The 18,502-nt window shown below is 42.1% G+C and overlaps 1 protein-coding gene across 3 annotated transcripts in view; it reads right to left on the reverse strand.

Annotated features, from left to right (window-relative positions):
- The window catches only part of ITGBL1 (integrin subunit beta like 1), a 287,462-nt gene that overhangs the window by 258,409 nt on the left and 10,551 nt on the right, over positions 1 to 18,502 (reverse strand). The gene's annotated exons all lie outside the window — the stretch shown is intronic.

The raw sequence follows: 18,502 nt of genomic DNA on the forward strand, positions 1-18,502 counted from the left end.
ACAGTTTGTATATGCATAGGGCCTGTCTGCACAACCAACTGAATGTACATAGTGTAGGGTAGGACTTGCTGCCGTGATTCTAATTTAGCTGACCCAAATTGATCATGTGAACAGTGCAATTGATTATCATGCTACACTTGATCATTTGAACAGGCTCAATCTCTGAAGTTTGAACTGTCAGTTAACAAAACAAAAAGAGCCCTGACTTTGAGTCCAGAAAAATTAATAGATCAAGTGACTGTTCTCATCTCTAGAAAGAATTTAAAATCTTTATCATTCAAGGAATATATATTCAGCAACAACAACAACAAAGAAATACAGATCAATATTAGGGAGAAAGGGAAATGCAATGGAAGATAATTACTGTTATCATTATAACCTATGTAGCAAGGACAATTTCAGAAGATGAAGTTTTCTCATCCCTGCATAAACATCTACACCTGCCAAAATTCCTTTTTCTATACAACTGAGAAAGTTATTGAAGCCTTGTCCTCCTTAACACCTTGAAAAGAAGTCAAGTATCCCTGTATGGCAAAAATTAAAAATTGGCCCTGGGATGCAGCGTGGGGTTGTAGTAAGGTCCTGGGTCCTAAGATGTTTAAGACTACAGCTATAAAGTACCAGTATCACAGTTCCATAAAACATTTGCCATACAACATAAAACATTCATAGAGCCCTTTCTCACAATCCATGAGAAAGGGCTTGAAGTGGCAGGGGAGGAAGCCTGAAAACCTTACCTCCCCTTCTGCCCAATCCACTCTGTTGGTCTGGGCACGGAGGGTTGGGGTGCCTTCTCTGGCAGAGCAGAGGGTCAGGATGCCAGGAGGCATCCCCCTGACCCAGAACTCACATAATACACTGTGTGAGTGTGTGGTGCATTATGAGGATTCCCCCGATGCTGGCTGGGAGCCCTGCAGTCTCCAAACCTTGGCTGCAAGCAAGCTGGTGCTGGTAGACAATTAGAAAAACAGGGTTAAGAGAACACTCACTCTCTTAACCCCATTTAAGAGGGTGGGTGGCTTAGCAGGTTTGCTGCCAAGGCACCACTGGGATCGGGTGCAATCCCACCAGTTCTCACATACAGGCAAGACCAGGCGTGGCTTGGCTAGCCCTGTTTTGCCTGAACATCAGAACAGCCTCATAGTTTATCATCCTTCTTGACTAATACATTTCTGTCACCACCAGAAACTTGCAGTAGAATTTGGCAGTGAGCTATGGCTAAATGGCCTGTCTACTTCTCAGAATCCAATGTAATTTCATTCCAGTTCCAGAGAATTCTGCAGTGCAATAGTACCATTCTACCAGCATTGTACCAGTACAATAGTACCATTGTGCTGCAATGATATGATATGACAGAAAGTATCCATACACTTGCAGAAAGATTTACTGCATCATGAAAGCATCACTGGAATCCACCAAATGATGGAAAGTTTGAACCAAAATCTGAAACTATAGCTGGATGAAGGGAAGGTGAGTTGGTGGATAAGCATCAATATGAAAAATAAGCAACTGCTAATATGTTTTTCAGACAGGAACCAGGTGGCTTTACTCATCTCTAGAGAGAATTTGAAATCTTATTCATTCAAGGAAACAGCCTAATTTTACCCAAACTGTCAATTCCTATTGAAGCACAAAAAGAAAACTAATTTATTCCCCTCTATTTTAGGTTATCTAAGTGCAAACATAAATGCCATTTAGATTCTGAGACACATCAAGGTTTTGCATTCCCGCTTTCCAAATGAGACTTGAGATTCTTCGGAAATGCTATACACAATTTACATGTGCACACACAAAACCAACCATGAACACCACAACAGTTTGTAAAATACAAATATTCTGAAAAAAGTTGTTTAAATGGCAGTTAACACTCCCATATATTAGGGAATAGATGTTAAGAAAGGGAATATGGGAAAGTGACAAGGTTGAGAATGCCTGTTGCACAAGAGGTATCTCTACATGGATTCTAAAATGTTGCCTTTTACCAGATTTCATATCTATTTATGACAACCCCATACAGAACAGGTGAAATTGGTCCCACGTTATATCTCAGGCAAACAAAAGCAAGGGTTTTTAAATCTCATGATGACTTCATCCTATTTTTGCTACTAACCTTTTAGCATGCTATTTTTGGCTGTTGCATGCATAATTCCCAAAGAGCAACCTGCCAATTTCAGTAGTACTCCACAGGATAATTTCTTCTACACTGCTTTTTGTACCATGCACTAAAATATGGGGCGGTGGGGGGGATCAAAGAAAGTCATTTTTGAGATATGTTTTAGAGAATATCTTTCCTATGAGCTCAAGGTACTGTATTCAATAGCAATTCTACATTAAAAGGATGGTTCACTCTCCTTCCCTATTATTGACTGGCTGAGCTTTTAATCCTTCTCCATTCCATCCTTTGCCAAAGCAACTATTTCTTTCCCTCTAATGTCTTTGGGGCTTGAATCCACTACAGCATCCTAACTATGGGCTGCTTCTATGTAACAACCACAACACAGTCATCTCCAGAAGTGTGCAAGGCCACTGCACTGCCTGAAATCTGGCTAGGATCACGAGAGTTCAATTTTAATGAACTAGCATGCTCAAGTGAGGGCTTGTAGCAGATTTGTCTCAGAGCAAGCTCATGTAAGGGAAAGAAATGCTGAATCATCCCTGCTGAGCTGCATGACTAGGCTTCTCCTAATAGTCTTCTGTATTTTTGGTAGGTTCCGAAATGACTGCCGCCGCCACCATCTCTCTTTAATACAGAGTCTGAACCTCCCTGGGTGGCTTGGGGTGGGATCCCAGGGAAAACTCTCTTTATTTTGCTACTAGACAAGTACAAAAATCTTTCACGTGCAAGCCTACACATGGTGAGAAAATTGATAGCTGATGTGTTTGCACCAGAGAAATCCCCCTTCAGCCCTCCCCCCTTTTCCTTAGTCAAAAACCAACTCAGAGAGGCTTGTAAAAGAAAAGAACAAAAAAGAACAGTTTTATTCAGGTACAACAGACTGCTTCTGTCTGAGGCTTACTCAGCTTTTAGTTACAGATAAAAATACTCAGTAGAATACTCCAAGAATACGTCAAAAGCACCCCGAATGATGTTGGAGCAGCACACTTTAAAAATCTTGGTCACCCAGTTGCAACGAACAGGTATGTAGGAAAATACAAAAGCACACTTAAATGCATACAGAGTCTTTTGCTATGCTCTGGGTGTATGGAGCATAGGCTAGTGTTGCTTATTTCAATTACATTGTAGGTAAACTATAATAGAACAGTATCACGAATATGCAAAATGCACACACAAAAGGAATATAACTTCTAACGCAAAGTCTTACTAAACCACTTTCTTCTGCCCTACACATCCGAAGCCAAAGCCTAGGCTTCCTTTTCTTGAACTCACCAAACCCTGGTTGAGAATTCAAGCCTCCTGCCCTCCTGGCTTTCAAGAAGAGATCGGAATTAGCATATGAACCCCTAGGCCACTTACAGATTTACTCTCTGTTGTTCTCAAACCAAGGAATAGCAACCCTGCTGCAAACAGACTTCCAAATATTGTTCACTTAACTCCTCCTAGGCAGTTGTCTGAGGCCAGGCAACTGTTACTTAATGATTTGATTCACTGAAGCATTTCCATATCAATGGCTTACATATTAAATATGTTTCTTCCATTCTGAAGCTGATCAGCACTGAGCTCTGCATGTGGCCAACTCAACCTGGGAATCAGCAGTGCTTGGTTTGTTGTATGCCATAAAAGAGTCATAAAAATAGGCAAAGGCAGGATAACAATTTTCCAAGTGGCAACTTTCCATGTTGCATGTATAACTATTTGGTAAGTATACCTTCTGTAATGCTGTCCTTAGTACTAGAAAGACATTTGACAATCCTCTTTCTTCAGATTCCTAAATAGGTACAAATGTGAGCAACAGTGTTCATGAGGCAATTCACTGGAAGCTCTGGAGGCCTCACTCATCCTGTTCCAAAATCAGGACTGCAGCACCATGGATAGCTCCTGCTGAGCTACTTGCTCCAGCAAGGGCCAGATATGGAATGAAGTCACACATACCTCCAGGCTCAGACCACCTCTCCCAGGCTCTGCCTCCCTGCCTAAAGAGCAGAGGGATGTAAAGGGGCAGTCCTCTGACCTGGAGTATAACACTTTTCCTTAGTTCCATCAAGTCCATTTTGGTTGCCAGCATTGTTGTGCAAGTTTGGGAAAGCATGATTTGCTATGGAAGAGGCTACTTAATTTGCCTCTTAATGGGGCAAGCTCAGGCTCAGTGTATGCTCATTCCAGGATCTCTCTTTCCAGTTTCTCTCAGCTTGGAGCTGGATTTGGAGCTAGCTCCACTGGCCTAGCTGCTCCCCACTTATCAGTGTCAGACTCTGCTATTGCTCAGCATGGGAGATTATGACAGACCTGGGGCCTGTGTACTCAGCACTACATAGGCATGTGGTTGTTGAGTGACTAGCAGTGCTCATCATAGGTGGATGTCCGCAGCATGTGCTGAGCTGCTAGTCTCTCAGTAATGGTGGGTGTGCACGGTGTTGAGTTAACAGCCCTGATGCTTTCATTGCTGCCTTGCAACAACTTCTGGTAAGGGTGCTATGTTCCTTCCTTAAGATACTGCATTTGACAGCGGACACTGGTATCCTCCAGGAAACTGCTTCATGTGCTGTGGCTGGATGTAAGGCAATATTATCTTCACCACTTAGACTGTGCACCTCAAGTTACTGAGCTCATTCACACAATCAAAAACAGTGTTCTATTTGTGTTTGGGAGCTGTGTGTGCTCCCAATTTTCAGTTGTTTGGAAGCAAGGTAAGAGGAAAACCTGGGTAAAACTGATGGAAGCAAGGTAGGAAAAAAATCTGGGTGGCTTTTCCTCCTACCTTGCTTCCACACAATCACTTCTACCCTGGTTCCCCTTTTACCTTGCTTCCACATAACTGATAATTGGAGCACACACAGCTCCTAAACACAGGTAGAACATAGTTTTTGATTGTTGGAATGACCTCATTATCTGATAAATGGTCATCGGTATTCACCTCAAGTCTTAAAAAGGAATGTTGGCTCTGATTGAGGTGAATATATTTATCAGTTCTATGGTGGCAATGGTACTGGTTCACATATATGGTGATCTTTCCAATGCTCACCTTTGGAGCAGGCAGGCCTGGGCTTTGATCTTGGCCAAGACTACATGGATGATAAACTACTAACTTCACTGTCTTCAGCCACTCTAAGTTCTGTGATGACAGCAGCTTGGAAAAGTGCCACCATCATCACAGGAACTGAGGCAAGAGCCCTGCAGTGATCAGCCACTCCTCCCTCTAAAGAGTTAACCGGAAGTGAACCCTGTCTTGACTGACAGATTGGTGAACTCCAGAGCTCAGCTAATTAGCACACCAGGCGGATGGAACCTAGAGAGCTGTTGGGAGGAAGAAGGCAGTTCTTTGTTAGAACTATGTGGCCAGGGATTAATGGCTGCAGGAAAATTACTCTGCAGGTCCTTGAAAGTCAGGTGGACAGGAGGCTTGAATTCTCAACCAGGGTTTGGTGAGTTCAAGAAAAGGAAGCCTAGGCTTTGGCTTCGGATGTTTAGGGCAGAAGAAAGTGGTTTAGTAAGACTTTGCGTTAGCAGTTATATTCCTTTTGTGTGTGCATTTGTATATTCGTGATACTGTTCTATTATAGTTTACCTACAATGTAACTGAAATAAGCAACACTAGCCTACTCTCCATACACCCAGAGCATAGCAAAAGACTCTGTATGCATTTAAGTGTGCCGGTTCAAATCCCCACTAGTATGTTTCCCAGACTATGGGAAACACCTATATCGGGCAGCAGCGATATAGGAAGATGCTAAAAGACATCATCTCATACTGCGTGGGAGGAGGCAATGGGAAACCCCTCCTGTATTCTACCAAAGAAAACCACAGGGCTCTGTGGGCACCAGGAGTCAAAATCGACTTGACGGCACACTTTACCTTTACCTTTAACACTGAAGTGACACATAGAAATGGAACTCTTTTTAGGGTGAAAGGTGTTGTATAAATACCTACAAATAATCATACTCAGGTGCATTATAAATGGACATTACACAATAAGAAGGTTCAGGCTATATTTAAATTATTATGGGTTAGCATTGCTACCACAGGCCTTAGGTTTGCATGGACCACCCTCCCTTTCACTTATTTATTTATTTATTTAGTTAGTTATTTGATGTATATACCACCCTTCCAAAATGGCTCAGGGCAGTTTACAATTAAATGTATGAGGGGAGGAAATCAGCAGCTTCTATTTGTGGTTAGGACAAATTGATTTTTTCCATCTCATCCAAACCTGGCAAATCCTGGTTTGTTCTAACCACTGTTTGTTAACAAACCAGGATATCAAACTAGGATCTAACTGACGTAGGGATTTAGAAAGTTTGCTAACACTGCTCTAGTTCTGACATCTGCCCACCAGAAAATATAATTAAATATGGCAAGGAACTTCTATATATTGAGTTCCATGCAGGGTATCTGGGTATTTTTTTTTTTAAATCTGCACGGTCAGATTGCACTGGATTCTGCAGAACCAAGCTGAGTATAGCATGATATCTTGTTGCTTTAGAAACTCAGAATTCACTTTCAAAAGTAACCAAAGTTTTGAGCCTCATACAAATACCTCCCCCCCCAAAAAAAAAGTGCAGCCCAGGGAATGTTTTTCACAGGGGGCATCATATTTCTTTAACCTTTGGTACAACTGACCTTCTTGTACAAACAGCATCTGGCTTGTTGCCCGGATCCAGGCACTTGATCCACACTTGCCAGCTCCGCATGTTTTCTCACTTCATCTAAAAATGCTGACAATTGTATCTGTCAGCTTTTGTTTTTGTGTGTGTTACACTGAGGATAAAGAACACTTGCCATATTCTATGTAATGGGTTTTTTTATTGTTCTTACTTAAAAACTAAAAAGCAAGGTAAAATCTTTTTTGCTGTTACAAGAATCCAAATGATTTCAACCAGTTTCCATTGGATTTATGCATGTCTCACTGGGTGCAGGGTTGTCACTGTAGTATATCAGGCAATGAAACAATTGGTACAATGTCCCATCTATCATTATGGCACTTGGAAAGCAAAATCACATCTCCTTTGGTCACTAGGAAGAGCTTTCTGCTTCATTAGTACTCCAGGAGCTCAAGGAAACCTTATAGCTTCTTGCCATTCATGTACAAAGAAATACCCTGATCCAGCAAGAGAGCTGTTTGTAAGAAGCCTCCTACATGTGTCACTACTAGTGCAGAGGCAGAAGCTCATTTAGAGGCACATTTCCCATACTCATCACAATATTCATTCAAAGCCTGCTCAACTGGTTTGAGGCAAATGGAGATGCATTTCCACCTCTAAAGCCACTAGTGGCCACACATGAATGATGCGCTTGGATCAAGGCCCTTGTGTATACATTGCCAACTTTTTAATGAACTGAGTCCCCTCTGCCTTTAAAAACTGAATAAGAGGCAGAAGTCAACAGGTGACATTTTCCTGGTATGGAGAGGCAAAAATGGTAAAGGTTTCACCTGTTGATTTCTGTTATAGATATGTTACAAACATAAGCACAAGCAGAGTTTTCATAGGCTGCAGCTGACCTCTTATTAGCTAGTTTCCAGGTTAGGGCAGCGCCTAGTCCTGATCTTAGTCCTCTGTTCTCTTGATCTTCTACTCCAAATGCAGAAAGCTGCCTTCATCTCTGATCTGTGCTTCCTAACCTAGTTCGTACCTGAGATCCCTGGATATATGAACTCCTGCTTGGTCATCTGTCTGTGGCAACTACACCTTGCAAAATGGTCTGGCACCTTTATATCTGACCCATATCCTAGCCATGATTTTGTACCTTGGTGTATCCCCACCATTTTGACAGCCAGAGGATCTGAATTGCAAGATATTTGACATTTCCTTCAATACATTATTTCAAAAAGGCACCTATATTGAGGTTTTGATCATATTCACTTTTTTTATTAATCACCTGCCTTTTAACAAATTGATTACATCTACATATTACTAAACCTTCAGTCTCGGTATCTTTTTAAAGTTACTGAAGGAAGTGGGAACAAATATACATTGTGAATATGTAGGAGCAAGCCACTAGAAGGACCATTTGGAGCAGTAAAAAGGGTGGGTGGAGAAAGAATTGTACCTCTTGCTCTACCTCACACTACTTTGCTCTCAATTCCCTTCTTCCAAAACTGTTTTACATTTTTAAAAGGGGACTGAAGACACTGAGGCTATTCTCACGAGCATGCAAAACCGAGCTAAGGGAGCCCAGCCTGGTTTTGCCCACTCATGTGAACTGCCAGGATCAGGCCCGATCCCAGTGGCTACATGGCGGCAAACCTGCCTAAGACTCCCACTTAAAGGAGGTTAAAGGAGGGAGCGCTCCCTCAAATTCATTTTATTGATTATGTGGCTATCACACTCGGCAGGGAGGGGGATCCCAATAATGCACCGCTCACTTGCACGATGCATTAATGTAGCTCGGGGGGGTGCACAGCGGCATGTCCCGGCACCCTGGCCCCGGGAGCTGAGCGTGAGAAGAGCTCCAAAGACTTACCCAAGCCACACAATTAGCTTCAGTGATAAGTAAGAATTTGTTTCCAGGTCTCCCTCTCTCCTTCAAATCCAACACTACCCATTGTACCACAAGGGCTTCCACCCCACCCCCACCCCCTTTTTTGTCAATCAGTTGGTTTTCTCTTCACAGTACACTTTTAAACAGTGAAATATGCAATGTTTCTAGCAGGTATTTGATACTTGGGGAATAAATTTCTACTGTTAATTGATGCTCATCCTTTCTGTCTACTTTCCTTGTGTCGCTTTCCTCTCATGAGAAACCCTGCCTTTAGGCACTTCTGGGAGAATTGGTAACAAAATTCTTGATTTGAAAGATCACATTCAAACAGTGTTAGCAAGTGGATTTCTTCTAAGCATTACATTACTGTTTTGGAGACCCTGGAGACCATCCTTCAAAAGCTTTAAAATGCTTGATAGAATTCCATGGCAACCATGATTGTTTTATTCAAAACCAGCCCCAAACTGTTATTTCCAGTACCACCCTGTTCTGTATCCTGTTTTGTTTACCAACTATTTATAAAGCCATACATGTGTAGCAATATTCCTCATCACTTACAGCAACACAGACAATGTTATCACATCCCCCGGAGACATGAAAAACAAGAGTCTAAATAAGAATTTTTTAAAAAGCTACTTAGCAGGTAGGAAAGGTTTTGTATACGCATACCTGTGTGCTTGGTTACAAACTATTCATACCTGAATACCTATTCAAGACCTGATAAGATCATTTTAAATTAAATGCAACCTTAAAGCTATGTGAAATTACATGGTCATTTACTTTATTCTTGGGACCCTCTCGTTTTCTTTTACTATGCCTTAGTTAATAGTTGGTATGGTTGGAGAGAATCGGGGGGAAAGTGCAAATTTAGCATATATAATGCTATGCCAGCTGGCCATCAATGCAATAAATAATAGGAAAGAACTTCATCTTGACTTCAATCACAAAAGCAAATATATTCAAATATATTCAAGATTCATGATTAATTCTTGCATGACTTCAAGCACACTGAAGGCACAGTTTGAAAAGCACAGAGTTGTTAAAAAAAAGCTGATCAGAGAGAACATTTTCAAACACATGAGTAAATGTTATGTACTATAACCATGGAGAAAACTTAAATGCATTAACAGCTGCTAAATCCAATATCTTGAATTCCAGTAAATATAGGCCAAGATTAAAGAGCAACTTTGACTCACAAAAGAGGCCTGAACTAGCCCAGTGAAATATTTCATATTATTAATTGAACAGCTAACTCTTCCCTCGCCAACATGCCATATTAGAAATTGCATTTGAAGCTCCCCTAAGGTCCAAATACTTGTCATGTAGCATGGGAAAGAAGATTTCTGTTTGAGAAACACACAGTACGCTATGCCTGCACAATAGGCCTCTGCATGGCCTAGGTCATGCCCAGGCCACGCAGATGTTAATTGCACAGGTGCAACCACCTCCAAAATGGCAACCATGCTGGTAGGGGAAAACCAAACGGGGCCATTTTTGAAGGTGGGAAGGCTGGCGGGGGAGACCTCCACGGACAGCCCCCCTGCTGCCTCAGAGAACACCCCTGGAGGGGGTAGATTTTAAAAAAATAGAAAAAGATTTTGTTTGTGAATTCCCCGAATGAGCGTGGGGGTTCAGTCCAGGGTTAAGCCGAACCGGAGGTGGTTTGGCCCAACCCTGAGCCTTCAAACCAAACCAGTTCAACTTCAGACCAGTTCAGTTTTGAACTTGTTTGCACATCCCTACTCATTGCCCTCTTCCTTGGCACTTGATGAGAATTGCTAGCCTAGGCACTTGGCAGATGAACAGTATCTCTTTATCCCATCTCCTGCTACTGTCTTACTTGGTGCATGACAATAACTCCCATCTGCGCAGCCAGCAGGCAGGTGAATAACTGCCACTACTCTTATTCCCAATGTGAATGTGCAAATGAGGAGGAAGAAGAGGTGAAAGTTGAGGGAAGGGAAACTAGAGGCTTTTTTTCATAGGAGTGGCAGCAGCCGCCATTCAGATGCAATTGCACAAGTGGATGGGCTGACCCTGCCTGCTGCTACCCTGCCACTGATGATCTACCATTTGAAGCAATGGCCTTCATTTGCCTTAAGCCCCAGAACTAAACCTAGGTTTTTAGCTGCTGGAGGGAATTTAAAAAAATACTGTCATAGCATGCTTATAACTCAGCAATGAGATGGCTTTCTCCAACAGCAGAGCCACCAGAGGAAGTCCTGCCTGATAGAACTCTAGGCCTGGCCTCCTGAAAGGAAGACTATGGAGCAAAGCTCTCACATAAGATGTCAAAGAGAGATCCCATAGGTCAGAAAGCAAGAATGGTTCCTTATATCTTGCCCTTATTAGAAGGAAACAGCAGGATTATGCACAAGTTGCAGCTTCTGAACTTGTAATGGTATCGAGGCAATATTTAGTTATCACCATCTGTTTTTTGTTTTGTTTTAGACTGTGAAATTTTAAAGAGCCACACAGAACAGAAATGATCCTCATTATTAAAGGCCATGTTAATAACTCCTGCTTCTGCCCATCCAGCAACCCTTTTGCTGGAACTCAAAAGAACAGTCCTGAACCATTCATTTAGGCTGCATTCACACATAATGCGAAATCGCAGTTAAATGGGGCTGAGGTTTGAACGCTGTTATGTCCAAATGTGTGCAACCACAGTTTTGTGGCAAAAGTGACCTTTAGTTTGCTTCACCAAACTCCAATTTGAACCTTCAAGTTTGTAGTGAGTTTTTGCTACTGCAACCTGAGGTTACTTGGTGGCAGCATTACATCTGAACTGCCATAATTGTAGTTTCATTCAGTTTCTGGAACAGTAATCATAGAGAGGGTGGCACACACACACCCGGAATCATGCCTGCTCCATGCCTGTGGTGCTTTTCACTAGCCACCTCTCTGAGCACTTGCCATTGCCCCCATCTTCAATCCAGCAAAGCAGTTGTCTGGCAACAGGGATGCCACAACGATCCATCCCAAGCTTGTCAGCCTGTCAAACAGAAAAGTCACATTGGGCATGCTCCTTTCCTGTCCCTTGTCCCCCTGCCTCCTGGGAATCAGGAGAGAAAGGGAATGGGATGGCAAGACAAACACTACATGCTTTTCTCTCCAAAAATGGAACGACAAAGGTGTATGTCAACAACCACATCTACTCAAGCAGGGCAATCCCATTAGAGTGCAGTGACGGCAACATATTGTAAGGTGACAATACCTGGGGTCAGGATTAAAAGGCAGCTGCAATCAAGAATTCCTGAATGGCTCTGCTCTATTATTTGCGCAATGATGCTGTGAAAGTGGACCCCAGCCCCTTCCCCTTGGGTTAACGCATGCCCCTTCCCCAGGCTTACTCATGAGAAGGGCTGGGAAGCTGGATCAGCATTGTCCCCCAGGAAAGGGGCAATTCAACATATGTGATGATGACAGATGCTCTTCCTGAGTGGACCACTCACTCATGAGAGTGTAAGGCCATGGGGATACCCCTTCACAACTCATGAGAAGAACCATCCATGGGGACAGGGGTGTCGAGCTGAATAACTAATAATGTGCGATGACATACCTTCTGCCATGGATCACTCTCTCATGAGAGTGTCAGGCCATGGAGACACACATGGGGGCCGGATGGCAAATGCACCCAGCCAGACTGCTCTATACAAGCAAACCTTGGGGACGAGTACCCCGGCAACAGCTCTCCCTGTCTCAGCGACTGCCATAAAGGAGGAGGAGACTTTCAGGCACGGACTTCTGTGGGAAATAGTCACCAGTTTTTAGGCAAATGTATGAAGTATAAACAAATATTTTGTGCACATACCCCACACCCCAAAAAACCCTCCTAGAAAACAACTTAAAAAAAAAAACACAAAACCCTCCTAGGAAAGATTGTCACATATTGGCAACAGTTGGTTGCAATTGTTTTCCAACTTATCTGGCAGCATGACTGGCCAGCTAAAATTTTGAGCTATTATGGCAGTCCTTGGTTCCATTTCCTTTTCTGGCCCCAACCTTCTTTGTAAGGCTGTTCTGCAGGTACCATTGCTTGGCAAGGTAATGAACATATGACCTTTTTTCTCTCAGCATGTTCTGTAAAGATGCAGGACATGAACTTCATTATGGCTTCCTGAGAGCCTCTCTCACAAGTCAGTAATAATGAATTCCTCTTCCAATATCCATGGAATAATCCAATATTCAGGCACTGGAATACACCATGGAATACACAGGAAGTGCTAATATTATTTCTAAGTAATATGCTTCAGTCATCCCCTGATAAGGGGTTGCGACTCAACGACCAGATTTAGATTGCATCCAATAGCTTAATAATGGAGCTCTCACAAAACACTTATACATTTTCCTTTCCCTGAGGAAATGAATTATGTGCTACATCATCTTAAGGCATTTCAATTGAGATTTGGGATGTAAATTTTCTATTGTCTAATTCTCTGTGTTTCTGCCCCAGAATCACATTATGATTCTTACATACACTTTACACTTGGATTTTAATTATGCATCTGTTCCTTAGAGGATTAAAATATGTTTCTACTTGAAAACATTTTGGGTGTCTGTGGAAATATGATGCACCTCATTGTCCCCTGGTGTGGTTTGACATAATGGTGCAAGTATAAGGTTCCCAGTCTCCTAAACCCTGATAAGAATCTTGGGAGCGGACAACAGACACCTTTCTCTCACACAACTCCTTTTCCCTTCCCTATTCTGAGCAAACTATGGTGTCACGTTGACTCTGCACCAAATTAATGCTAACCATAATTGGCTTAACCAGAGTTTGCTTCTAACTCTGGTTGCCAACTGTCATTGAAGTAACAAAGATCAATATTTATATGAGTACGGACACAATGGTACACCATGGTTAGCTCTGAAGAGGTAAGGGAGAGGGGAATTTGCACATGACAGAAGGGAGGATGGCTTCTTCAGAAATGTGTATTTGATCCACTGGTGTGAGGGAGCTAAACATGGTATGTGATGGTATTGACCATATATATATTTAACTGGTAAGCCACTGACTATAAAAAGTGGAATGCCTTAACCAGCCTAATGAGATGGACAGCCTGGAGAAGACTTTGACATCAAACTGCCAACTTCCATTATGAAGTTGTGACATAAACCAAAGCCACTACTGAAAGCTCTGCTTAATTATGTACCAGATGCTACAACTGCTAATATCCAGGAGTCATCAGAATGGAGAGTTAGAGAGGAGAAGGTCTCTGACCCCACCTGTCACAGCTTATCAGAGCTGTTAGTATGATTTCACAAGAAGCATGGGTGGAAGTACTCACTTACATTTTCCTGTATAGGCAAACATGAAGTGACAGCAAATGGAGCACCACAAACGACTTTATGACTTTGCTTCATTGTCAAACATCAAACATATCAGCTGTCTCTCTTTCCTGCCTATATTGATTAGAGTTTCAGGGAAAGTATGTCCTCAGTTTACCCGGTAGTCCTCTATTATATTACATTTATTAAAGGGCATAGATAGATAACAGAATTCTAATTTAGAATGCATGTGTGTGTAGGAATGAGACCTAGACCTCTTGGATTTTGTAAAATAAACCCTTGTATTGTAAATGAATTGAATTTATATTCCCAAACCTCTTCTTGTAGTAAATAAGCCCTTTTATTAATGCACAGATTCCCTAAAACTCTCATTATCGTATATAGGATTTCTGTGTTAATATGTCTGCAAAGTCCCTATGCATGAAAAAAAAAAGGCAGGGTCAAGAGATCATACCTGCTGTTTTTTAGTTTCACAATGAGAAAGAACTGTTTGGCAGATTAATTTTTGAGGGAAAGGAAATTTTGAAAAATGGAGGCATCTTTGTGTTATACGGATTGGATTGTTTAAAAAGAACTGTTGGAACAATTTGTGTATAAAAGAAGGCGGGTTTTAGCACAGTTCATTTCCGTTTTGGAAGTCAGTGGAGAGTCTGCACTTACAAGAGCTGGAGTGTGCAGAGAGAAAGAGAAAGAAGTCAGAGGAAGGACAAGCACTGCAGTAAAGAAACTTCATGTTGGAGAACTGTAGGAGCTGAGTCCAGTCCAAGGGAAGGAGCTGAATCCAGCTAAAGAACAGCTAGCACAGACTGGGAGTACGATGTACTCAGTAAGATGTTGTGAATGTATGTAGTTCAAGGTGTGTTAGGTGAACCCTGAGGCTTTAACATGCTTGGAGAAATTTGATTGCATAAGAAATTCTTTTCTACTTTTGTCCTGTACTAATGGGAACCAGCTCCTGATGAAGCTTTGGGTGAAACAGCTCCTTATCCCGGGGTGGCTGTCGTGGTTTTTCCCTGGTGTGTTTTGTCTTCCATCACCTATTATTATCAGTTATTACAGAGCATGTTGTTTGCTTTCCTCGAATGAAAGATTCATGCCTTGAACTACATGCATTCACAACATCTTACTGAGTACATCGTTTCCTTCTTCTGGATTTGAGGACTCATTTCCTGTACTGTATGTACTCTTCAATTTCTCATTTTGAAGACATCTCGGACTCTGTTTGGACACCTGTATATACTGGTTTCTCATTCTTTTAATTGTATTTTGTAATTCTACTTGCTATTATGCAATTGTATTTTTATATGTGTTATACAGATGTGTTTGATTATTTTCACATGTATTGAGAGCTGGTTATTTATCCATCATTTACTTTGATGGTGTGTTTTTTTGTTCACGGGTTTTGTATTTTCCCCCCTCCTCCATTCTGTGGACCCCGGTTTTTTCCTTGGCTGAGATCAGGACAAGGATTTAATTTTAAGAAGATCCATATGATTTGCCCTGCCCATTTGGTTACAAGCTCTTAATCAGTACAGTAGTGCCATGAGATGAACCCTCAGAAATGTGGTTCACAAAGCACTGAGGTAAGATTTTGAGGTAGTCTTTCAATAGGACACAGTCAATCACCTGTGTAACTCTCCTAGCAAAATGAGGACATAAGTGTTTGATGTTGAATAGATCATATAGAGCAGGGTTTCTTAACCTTGGGCCCCCAGATGTTGTTGGACTACAACTCCCATTATCCACAGACATGGCCTTTGTGGCTGAGGATAATGGGAGATGTAGTCCAACAACAGCTGGGGCCCAAGTTTAAGAAACCTTGATACAGAGGCTATTCTTACGAGCATGCAAAAACGGGCTAAGAGAGAACCATCGAGCTTAAGCCCTAAATAGCCATGCTCTTAAACAAAGTTAAGGGAGCGAGTGCTCGTGCATGCTGCACACAGGCACATCTGCTACTTCCGGGTACTTCCGGTAAATGTAGCAAAGGGGGTGGCAGGGAGGTACGCTGCTGCTGCTGTGGATGTTTAAGGAACTAAGTGCTGACGGGGGAAACACGGTGCAGAGGGAAATGCTCCCCCCTCCTTCGCTGTCGAACCGGCCCCGCCAGTTCCATGCACATCCCTACTGGGTAGGTCTGTTCATGTGAAGCTCTGGGATCATGGTGAATCCCAGAGCTGCCCAACGGGTAGCCCAGGAATTTTCTTTGGACTATTACCCAGGTGCGAGTCCACCCTTCTACCAAAGCTCCCCATCGTGTGAATTCTCAGGCTGCCTGCAGCCTAAGCAGACACAGAGATGGGTGCCTAGAGTGCTTGGCTTGAGGGAGAATCCTGCTCCTTGTGTAGTGCATTGTGGGATTCCTGGAGGCTTGGCAACATTTTCCTGGCCTCCAGAATGCCATGCCACTCCCCATAGTGGCAATTGCGTGCACGGCAGCACACAAACGGGAGCAAGAGGATCATGTGAGGGAAGTTAGGTTTACTCCTGCTTTCCCCTCAGCCTCCCTAGCCACCAGGGATTTCAGTTGTGTGAGTGCAACCTTATCAAAGTACAAGTGTCAGTAAAAAAATGAAAGCAATTTAAGCATAGGTTTCACATTTAAAGGACTGAATTATTTTTAAAGAGATAAACATGTTTCCAAATGCCATAGACAGAAAACTTCTGGTATTGGCAATTAGTATTTGTCAACATTTTTGCTGAGATTGCTGTTAAAGGGTGCTTTATTTTCTCCCACTGTACAAGGCCTGTTGGAACAGATAGGGTTGCATAGGGCTGAAATAGCCTTGTTTCAAGGAGTGCCTCTAATATTAAAAAATCCCTTCTTGTTTAATAAGTGTTTTTACTGAAAACACATAAAAATCAAAATATCCATAATATCAAAATTGATTTTTAAAATATATCTATATGATTTTCTATTATGTGACTGCAAGAATGAAAATGTTTTGCTTATCATTTCATTGAACAAAGGAAATTCAAAAAATGCACATTGGAATTGCAGGCCTATATGTATTTGACGGCACACAGGACCTACTCATAGGAAGACTACAGCTTTCATAGGCAGTACGGAACCACTACTGCAGCAGAAACATCTATTCTGCCATCACCATTCTGCTATTATTTATAGCTTTATTTATTTATTTAGCACATTTTTATACCGCCCCATATAAATATCTCCAGGAAGTTTATGATTTAGAACACAACAATAAAAACATTAACATAATTAAACCAATTTAAAATATAGATAAAACTCAAAACTTTAAAACTACAGATTACAAGCCTGATGAAACAGGCATATCTTCAGATTTTTATTTAAAACGTTTAGAGAAGTGAAGGCCCTAATTTTGTTAGGGAGTGTGTTTCAGAGCAACCCTAGCAAAGGCCCAATTTTGAGTCACCACCAAGCAAGCTGGGGGCAACCGCAACAGGATCTCCTCTGATCCTTTTAATAGGCAGCAGGTTTCATGGAGGGCTTTAATTTATTACATTTATATACCGCCCCATCCAAATGGCTCTGGGCAGTGCATAACAATTTTTAAAAGGCTTAAAAAACAACAACCCTTCACTTTAAGATGAGTGTTAAGGTACTTACTCTTTTCACTTGAGCTCTAAAGCGCATGAACATGTGCCATACAAGATGTGCCATACCAGCAGTAAAGACTTCGCGGAGTCATATGCTGGTTTTGAAAATTAGGTACCCTGCACCCACACCTTGCTTTGGGCTGGAGAGGGATGTATCCAGGCAGAAATTCAACAGGTGTTGCTTCCCCAAACAATTGCTATGTCTCTGTGTGTTTGTTTATACAGTATACAATTAACTAAACTTCAGCTGTTGAATCACGACAAGTCGTGTGCTTTCTAACTACTTTAAGAACATGAGAAGATCCCTGCTGGATCAGGCCTAAGGCCCATCCAAACCAGCATCCTGTTTCACACAGTGGCCCACCAGATGCTCCTGAAAAACCTACAGTCAAGCAGTGAGGGAATGTCCTCTCTCTTGCTGTTGCTCCCCTGCAACTCGTATTTAGAAATATCTTGCTTCTGAGACGGGAAGTGGCCCATAGCCACCAGACTAGTAGCCATTGATAGACCTGTCCTCCATGAATTTGTCTAAGCCCCATTTAAAGCCATCCAAACTATGCATCTTTCAGAATCTTTCTATATCACTGCTGCCTGATATAGGTGTTTCCCATAGTCTGGGAAACATACCAGCGAGGATTCAAACCAGCAACCTCTGCCCTGTTAGCATATTTCCCCGCAAGTGTGAACCGACCCCATAATCATTACTGAAGTAGGATTTCTAGGAACTTAATTCAACAATTACTAAAATTCAGGAGCACAATGTTTGGGGGCAGGGGGCACTAGTATACGATCTCTGGGTTGTGAATTGCAGCCAAGAGGTGAAATATCTTCCCTGGTGATAGGAAGGCCCAGACCGTTCTCTGTAGACTCACACCATGACATAACACAAACAGGATCTCTTGACCTGGGGATCTAGTCTCTTTCATGGATACCTATTTCCTGTAACACTGCCCTGTATTCCCATGTCCTTTAGCAGCACTGGATTTCAGATAGCCCACCTAACAGACTTCTTTAAATGCATAAAAGCATAGC

Source organism: Hemicordylus capensis, chromosome 3 (genome assembly GCF_027244095.1).
Source record: "Hemicordylus capensis ecotype Gifberg chromosome 3, rHemCap1.1.pri, whole genome shotgun sequence".
Taxonomy (NCBI): Eukaryota; Metazoa; Chordata; class Lepidosauria; order Squamata; family Cordylidae; genus Hemicordylus; species Hemicordylus capensis.